The sequence below is a fragment of the Rhipicephalus microplus genome, chromosome 8 (genome assembly GCF_043290135.1).
Source record: "Rhipicephalus microplus isolate Deutch F79 chromosome 8, USDA_Rmic, whole genome shotgun sequence".
Lineage (NCBI taxonomy): Eukaryota > Metazoa > Arthropoda > Arachnida > Ixodida > Ixodidae > Rhipicephalus > Rhipicephalus microplus.
The window spans coordinates 102307657-102316525 of NC_134707.1; the positions used below are offsets into that span (position 1 = coordinate 102307657).

At 44.9% G+C, this 8869-nt stretch overlaps 1 long non-coding RNA gene across 1 annotated transcript; it reads left to right on the top strand.

The window, feature by feature from the left end:
* Positions 1-296: 296 nt before the first annotated feature.
* On the top strand, positions 297-7671 carry LOC119165675 (uncharacterized). The gene is made up of 3 exons (XR_012885399.1): positions 297-379; positions 447-512; positions 7595-7671. It is a non-coding gene; the product is annotated as an uncharacterized LOC119165675 (long non-coding RNA).
* Positions 7672-8869: the final 1198 nt, after the last annotated feature.

Sequence of the window (8869 nt, forward strand, 5' to 3'; positions counted from 1 at the left end):
TGCATGCTTTCTATTTTCCGGTGATTTCCTGCCGCCAACTACCACTTTATCATTCTGACAGTCCCACTTGTGCATGACGTTATTAAAAAAACACAGGATTTTCTATAAACCGTATTTACGCACTTCAAGAAATAAAGACAAATTTTTGTGTGCCAGGTGCATACATTAGATGATGTGCGGCTATTCACTATGAGATCCACCTTGTGAAGAGGAATTGCGTAAATTTGTTTGTTTGGTATGGGCATACCTAGGCATAGAGTACTTACAACAAGCTCTGCGGATGGCCCACCGTGCCTATTTACTCCCAGTAGGCCATCGCAGACTTCCATCCTTGCGACGTCCACAGACCGGAGCGGACGCAGCGACTTACCATTAACAAGTAGGTTCGCTCTGAAACTCTGTTTCTTGAGTTGTACACCTTACAGGCAACTTTTATGTACTTTCAGCCATGACTTATTCACGTCTGTGCGCCACGATGATCTTCTGCGCGTCACTTCTTGCGCTTTTGATAGGTAAGTAAAGCGCGTGGTTTTGCAACACGATAGCGTGCTTAATGACACACTTTAACTGCCAATTATCACAAACGCGGAGTAAAAGAACACACAACGACACACACAACTGCATCGTCGTCGTTTGTTTCTTTACACTGCGTTTGTAATATTTCACCGCTGAAGTATGTAATTAAGCAGGTACCAACTAGGCCAACAGTCAGTCATTATGTGAGAGTGTGCGCTGGGGAAAATCTGCAGACTTGGAAATAGGTGGGCGTGATTGAAAACTGTATGAATACTCATACAAATAACTTTCTAAAAGACATCCTTTGAAGTGCCCGGCCTGAATGTGGTAACTCAGGCTGCTCCCACACCGCGATGGTTAGACCCAACCTAACCACCACATCACAGGCCTTTCTGGGTAGGCGGAAGCTGAAGACAGTGTTTTTAGCTCTTAGTGCCCATGCCTCAGTGCTTCATTAGTAATGCCCTTGTCCTCTCAAAACAATGGTCACCACCAGAAGATGTTATATATATTTGACGGGTCCCCAAACTGTAACACTGAGAGCAAGAACGTTCTGAAAAATGCAGTACGTGAGGGCTAGACTAAGATACGAATCAGTCTGAAGCATCATTAGGTTGGTATTGGGTGATCATGTGAGTTTTTTAAAAGGGGGAGAACAATACTCTTCTACATATGATAATATTTAGTGAATACATAATAGGCGAATGGAGTGTCTCGAAACCCTTGGACATTGGTCTGTCACTAGGCTCCTCCTCCTGCATTAAAGTTATTGGAAGTGCCCGAGAGAGGCCAATGTGATTGAAGTTCGTGATCGCGTCTGTCTTTAGGCCCAAGTGGCGCAGGAATGGTGTTATAATCTTGTTTCTGTTTCACTGACATGTGGTCCCTCAGCGTATATGCATGTTGTGGAGAATACAGTAGAACAGGGTAGTTCAAAGCCCCATTATTTAGAAAATCAGATGATGTGGATTTGTTACCTGGTTCTGGAAAGCATATGCATTGCTTGTTGGCATCAAACACTCACTAATTCGGTCCCGTTGGACACCAGCGTGGTACTTCTGTGTAGTCCTAAAAGCGCGCAGAGCGAGGGGCGCCGAAAACGTGCGATGACAAAGAGCATAAACAGCGTTCGCTGACAATCCGAAGGAGGTGGTGCCATTTGCATCAATATGCAAGTCACTCGGTCCCAGCCGTTGTGACCACCTAGACGAGCTATCAGTTCAACGCCAATTTAGCCGAAAAAGAACTATTCTGGCGTGCGTGGTAGTGCTAATCGTACTTAAGCAGGTACTAGCGGAACACGTTTGGAATAATCAAATAAAGAGAGCTTCGTGCCGTGGTTACGTTAAGATGACATGAAGTCACAGGATTACGAAAATGGTAGCTTTCGCTCTGATCTTATGAGCAATAGGTATAGTATTCGCGTTTGCTTGAAGAAAATGAAAATGTATTGATGTATCACAAACATTTTTCTTTTTTTGTACCTTCATGCTTTCAATGAATCGTTTAAAGCCGATTCATGCATTTCCTGCGCTCCCGTGAAAGTCTGGTTAACGAGTCTTTCCTGTACAGCCTACCCTAAAATTTCATTGCATATCCTATATATGCGTGGCAAATTGAAGCAACTAACCAAATTTATTCTGGAAATAAAGTCGGGCAAAAAAAACTCTTACTTCAGCACTGCAAGATTTCGCTACTGCATTTTTAGCGGAGTAGAGGATGTATATTTTAACAGCTTTTCATAAAATATTGTTATGTTCGAAAGAGACCGGTAGAGGTTGAAAGGGCCGTTTATTAGGTCGTGAGGGGCAGCCCAGCAGCGGCCGACTGGTTAGAGATTCTCCTGCTTCTATTCTTCTTTTCTCGCTCCGGGCGACAAGTGCGTTCACCCTATACGCTTCGTTGTCTGCGTGCATGTGCGCAACATTCCTCTCCGGGCAGACGAGTTGTCATGGCGTGTACAGTTTCAGGCGGGCAACATGAATCACTTGCATTTTGGCAGCTCGTCGACCACTCGCCGTAGGACGAGCTATTACTTAGTTGACCTCTGTAAGTCTGTCAACAATGACAAAAGGTCCATCGTAAGTGGCCAAAAGCTTTTGGTATAACCCGCGCTTGCGCATCGAAGTCCACAGCCTCACCAGATTGCCACGGTGATAAATCACTAGTCGATGGTGAATGTCATAGCGTGCCTTCGCTTTGTCTTGCGATACCAATGTGCGCAGTCGAGCTATGCGACGCGCCTCTTCGGCGAGGCAGAGAGTCTCGGCGACATTGACGTTGCCGTGATCACAGAAAGGTAATACTGTGTCGATCATAAGCCGGGGCGAACGTGCATAAAGCAAAAAGAAAGGGCTATAGCCTGCTCTGCGGTGTTAAACGCGTAAATAATGAACGGGAGTACGTCATCTCAGTTCTAGTGGTCGCATGAGACACTCATAGACAACATGTTGATAATGGTGCGGTTGGTACGCTCCGTCAGCGCATTAGTTTGGGGGCGGTATGGGGTCGAGTGACGCAGGCGGGATTCGCACAAACGGAGTAGCTCCTCCTCGACATCCGCTGTGAATTGTCGTCCACGATCAGAGATAATCAGCTGAGGTGGGCCGTGTCGGAGGATGACGTACTGTAGAAAAAACGACGCGACTTCACTGGCAGTTGCGGAGGGGACAGCCGCCGTCTCGCAGTAGCGTGTGTGGTAGTCGACGCAAACATTTATCCATCGGTTGCTATCTTGATTATATTCGTGTGTGGGGGGAAGACTCAGTCTGAGCTTGACGCGAGCCTTATCGCAGTTTTGACTTGTATAGCAAACAGTGGCATGAAGTTAAACGTTAATTTTTTTCCGTCAAGAAGCTCTGTTTCTTAGGACACAAGATTTTAGCCGAGGGCCTTTCACCTTTAAACAGTAATGTGAATGCTATCGTGAATGCTCCAACTTCTACAGACATTAGGTCATCGCGCCCATTTTTGGGGCTGACAGGCTATTATGCCAAGTTCATAGATCACTATGCAGATGTAGTCGAACCACTTCGTCTCATGCTCAGACAGGGCCAAATATTTTGTTGGTCTGAAAGTGCTCAAGGCAGCTTCATGCAGTTGAAAACGCGCCTTACTTGCTCAACTGTGGTAAAGGTGTTTGATCCTGATCTACCTGTGGTAGTTACAACCCATGCATTTGACGTTGGTACGAGAGCAGTGTTATAGCAGCGGTATGGTCCTAAGCTTGAAACTGTAGCATTCGCGTCGAGAACCCAGTCAGAAACTGAAAGAAAATACTCTTTGGGCGAACGCGAAACGCTGGCGTGCCTGTTCGCTTGTGAAAAGTGGCACATTTACTTTTGGGGTAGGCGTTTAACTCTTAGAACTGACCATCAAGCAGTAGTTGCTTTTTTAGCAGCAGGAGATGCCGGTCGTCGACCGTTAAGAATTTGAAGGTGGTCAGCTAGACTGTTATACTACAATTTTGATGTAGAGTAATAAAAGGGCTTGGAAAACGTTGTGGCCTATGCCTTGTCTATACTGCCATTACAGAACAGTCCAGAACTCAGTCAGGAGGAAGAAATAGTATCATTAGTTACATCAGTAGTCGATAAGGAAACTGTGCAGCTCGCAACGAGTACGGATGAGACATTACGGAAAGTATGTGAGTATGTATCCAAGCGTTGGCCATCAAAGAAACCAAATAATGACTTAATTGCATATTTTCAATTTAAAAATGATCTCTCTTTTGTAGACGGGTTACTCATGCGTGGTGACCATGTAGTCATTCCGAATACCTTCATAACTACTTTCATGCCGTTAGCACATGAAAATCATGCAGGAATAGTACGCACTTAACAACTCCTTCGTGAGAGATATTGGTGGCCGCAAATGGATCGTTCTGTAAAGGAATATGTAAAGCATTGTCATGTCTGTCAGCTGGCAGATAAGTCTGCCAAGCCTGGTGTGGCGCCTTTGCCGCCAGTCGAATGGCCAGACGGGCCATGGAAAAAATTGGGTATTGATATTGTCGGCCCATTAGATGTGCCGTTCCCAAGGTATCTGATAACATTGGTGGATTACTATTCTAAGTGGCTCGAGGTTCTTGGAACGAATAAAATATCAGCAGAAGACGTCATTAAGCTGTTGGACTTGTCATTTAGCTGCGAAGGGCTACCAGAGGTATTAGTTATCGACAATGGTCCACAGTTTGTGTCACAGCAGTGTGAGAACTATCTTAAGGAAAAAGGCATTCGTCACGTGTTGTCAAATTATTATCCCAAGTCAAACGGTCAAATAGAACGTCCGAATAGTGTTCTGAAGGTACATTTACAGGTAGCTAGACTTGAAGGTAAAGATCCAGCAAAAAGCATCACAGAATTTTATAGTTCATACATAGTCACTTCACGTGCAGTGACAGGTCTTTCGTCAGCTTTTTTGCTGCATGGCCGTCAACCTCTCTCTAAAATAGACATTAGCAAGTTTAGAATACATTCTCAGCTATCGGGGTTACAAGCTCATTTGCCTCAGGTTCGTATTAGAGTCTCGGAAAAACAGCAAAATTGTGAAGAATATTTTGATAAAAGGAAAGGTACTCAGAAACACCGCATAAATGTAGGAGACTTAGTTAAAATAAGGTTCCATTGGAAAGGAAACTATAGGTATAGCAAGCCTCATAGGGTGCAGGCTCAGGTTGCACGTTTCACTTTTCTGCTAAGTGATGGCATAAAGTGGAACGCTTCCAAGCCAACAGTAATTCCTGAGTTTTTTTTTTCAGAAGGCGGCTCGTCCTACCCCACCTAAAGAATTATTTTCCCTTATTCTAACATAGACAGTTGTGATAGTCAGCCCCTTAGTTCACCTGCTCTAGTTGCCTTTCCCCCCAAATTTTCAAACAGATTGTCAGAGCTCTCAGTTAATTAAAGTCTGAATCAGTGGTTCCACGGGGAACGTTGGGATGTCAAGAGGATCCTGTTGGGAAACCCATGATAACTGTTCAAAATCATATCAATCCCGGGGAGGGGGTAAATGAAGGGGCGCCGTGATTTTCGAAGCCGAACGAAAATGGTCGCAATCCACCAAGATGTTCTGTGGCCTCTTCGTGTCCGCTCCGTGAGACAAAACGCCCAGTGTGGTTTAGAGACTTTGTGACTTAGTGCGGACATCTAGGAGATTGACTGTGGTATTGTAGTGCGTGTTGTTTTTCATGATCGGGGAATCATGTGTTTTGTGGTGCCACTCATGGATGTGCGGACAGGTCACTCATCTCGCCGTTGGTGTGTATTTGGATGTGTGGACACTCACGAGATTGTGATGACTGTTTCCTTCAACGGGGCGATGACGTGGTGTTGTGGCGTCATGCTTGAGAAGGATGCACAATGTGTGTCATGTGGTTGTGTGCTTTATATATAGATGTCGTTGCAGACCGGCACACGTGATTGTCAGTAGCAAATTACGTGGGTACGCTTCACGTCGTGCTGTGGTTTTAATAAATCGCTGCTAGTGAGTCCAGTCATTGTTTGGTTTCCGTGGAGTTCGTTTGACTCGCTCGTGTCAGTGGGCCGATTGCCGGCGCGCGCCAAGTTCCGCGTCCAGACGTCGGGCCCTTTCGCGCTGTTCGGACACCGCCTGACGACACAACAATGCCCTCTTCAGACATATATGGGTATATGATATTGCAGAGCATCAGAACCTCCTCTATCTAGGTGGTACACGTTTCTTCATGAGTCTGGGCTCTTTGAGCCAACGTGCGCTCCGCACTTTTCTTTTTCGCATCAGTCACCGAAGCATTTCTTGAGTTCTTGAGCGAAACGATCCCATGTTGTTAAGGAATCTGTTGATTTCGTACCGCATCAGGGCGGTTTTCGTGAGAATGAGCGCGACATTTTCCAGTTGGTCAGTGGGATCCCAGCATTTCTACCAGCTCACTCTTTTGTAATGTGTCAGCCATGCATTCACATCTTCTCCTGCTCTTCCCGCGAACGGGCGGGGTTCCATATAGTGATACCGAGGTGCAGCCGGCACTGACCTTTGCGTGGTTGAGAAGCCGTGACCATCGCTCTCGGCCATTACAGTTGTTGTCGGTGGTAGACCAGCAAGACAACGGCTCCGGCGTAGTTCAAACAGATGTGGCTCCATGGTTCGTCGACGTGCTGTACCCAGGCACCTCCACCACTCTGTTACGTTTAGAAATGTGTTTATTCCGCTGTGGCGTACCGGTAGACTTGAAAGTGTCTTGCACCAGAGACCTATCTCACTAGGCGAACGTCCTCTTCTCTAATCTGCCTGTTCTCCGCTACCCAGAGGTTCATACTCTGATCACATATGCAGTAACAATATGTTGTGTTTAGGTGGTCTAGTAGAGTTACGCAGCAGCATGTCGAAAAGAGGTCAGAAAACTATTTGCGATAAAGAAATGAATAACGGTACGAAGAAAGGTATAAAGTGATGTAGAAAGTAAAAGTGAGCTATTTAGCTCGGGAAAATTCTGCTACCAGGTTCGAAAGGAGAGTTCTCTAAATTCTCAAACCTGTGACTACTGTGGATGTCATACACTGAATTACGATGGCTGAAAATATTGATAGCTTCGTACTAATAAGTGAACTTCGGGTGCTTGTTGATCTTGCCATAATTTTTTCAAATTTCCCTGAAAAGATGACAATTGTGCTGATGACGCTCTACGTCAACGACGTGCGCCCGCGTAGCTGGTTGCAGGTCCACCGCTAAACAGGACGGGTGCTGCAACGAACCAGTAGCTGCGACGATCACCTCTTCTTGAGCTGCTCTCCGCCTGCTTGCTTGTTTGCTTGCTTGTTCTACCTCTCTTGGCTGCTGCTTCGAAGCACAACGTTCTTCGAGAAATCGATTCCTTTCTCGCTCTCTCCAAAAGCTGTGCCGGCACGCACCACAATGATGCTGGCTTCTATGTGCCTTTTCTTCGTCATTATTTTTTTTTACTGTGTGATGAGTGCGGCTGCAACCTATTCAAACGAGCGATTTTTTTCCGCCTAGGCTAATAATTCGCCAAATGTTTGTGTTATTTCCTGAAAAGCGACACCTTTTATGTTCTGACTGACCGAAAACCCTCACTTTGCAGCACTCGAGGACCAGAGCGGGCCGACGTACCCACGGTTTTATCGCTACACCTTGCCCAACCCACGCTTCGAAAAGTAGAAAAGATAGTGTCTCGGCAGCAAGGTGCTTCAGCACTGCTACGATGACAAGTTCATAGGTAATGGAGTTTGCAAAAGATAATCTTGATCATCAGGCTCAAATTTCAGTCCAGCCGTCACGGATACCTCAACTGACTACTTACATACAGCATGTAGAAGCCGATTTGATACAGTCCTGATCTTCAACAAACTAACAGTTACGTCCATTTCATCTCAAGTTCAAAACGTACAAGCTGCTCCACTCAAGATCATAGGCTGGCAAGCTTATTCATTCATGAAGCGGCTCACTTAGACTCACTCGGACTCCCATTAACACATGGGTCAGTATAGCTGAGGAAATTTTAAAGATTCTGAGTCGAAGTGATATTGAGAGAGAAATGATGAGTCTGAGTGCGAGTGAGTCCTAAGCGCGAAATTTGTGTCTTGGGTGTTTCTTTGATGCCATAATAAATTATTTACGACTTCTGGTTTTACCCATCCATCGTCAGAATTACGACGAGCTTTATATAGGCTTACGCGTGTACTATAGTTTATCGCCACCTACTCTAAAGCGATGACAATCATGTGCCATCTCAAGCAATGAAAAGTCCCTAATCAATCCTGTCGGGCTCCTCGGTTGGTGTATTCCACTTCAAGTTCCTGGTTCTTTTATATTCTAAGAAGCGAATACCCAGCATGTTTCCAGTCAAAAAAAGTTACGTAATCTGGAAGTTCCACTAGCATTATTTTACCCATTCCAATGAATATGTATAAACTCGTCCTCTTCAACATGCAACAAGTATTGCGCGATGCATGTAATCAGAAACTATGTTGTTGTTCAAATTTTTTCTTATCTTTTTCGTCATTTTCTCTGATCGCTCATAAAAGAATGGGGTGAACTAAAACACATGACGTTTCTTTTTACGCACTCCTCATTTAGAAAGTATCACTTTCGTTTAGTTTTGCAAAGAAGTAATATCTTTGAATGTTTCCTTCTAGGGTTTGACCATCTTGCAGTAATGGCAAATGACCTACGAATGCTTTTTATTGAATCTAATAAAGCAATGAAGAGAAATTTCACATCAGCCTCCTGTGTCGTGCACATGCCTTTTGTGTTCTCGAAACTATTGAAATACTAAAAACAAACTGACTAAACCAACGCTCAGTTAAAACATTCAGTACACGTAATATCTACCATTTCGTATTTCGACAGTATATGT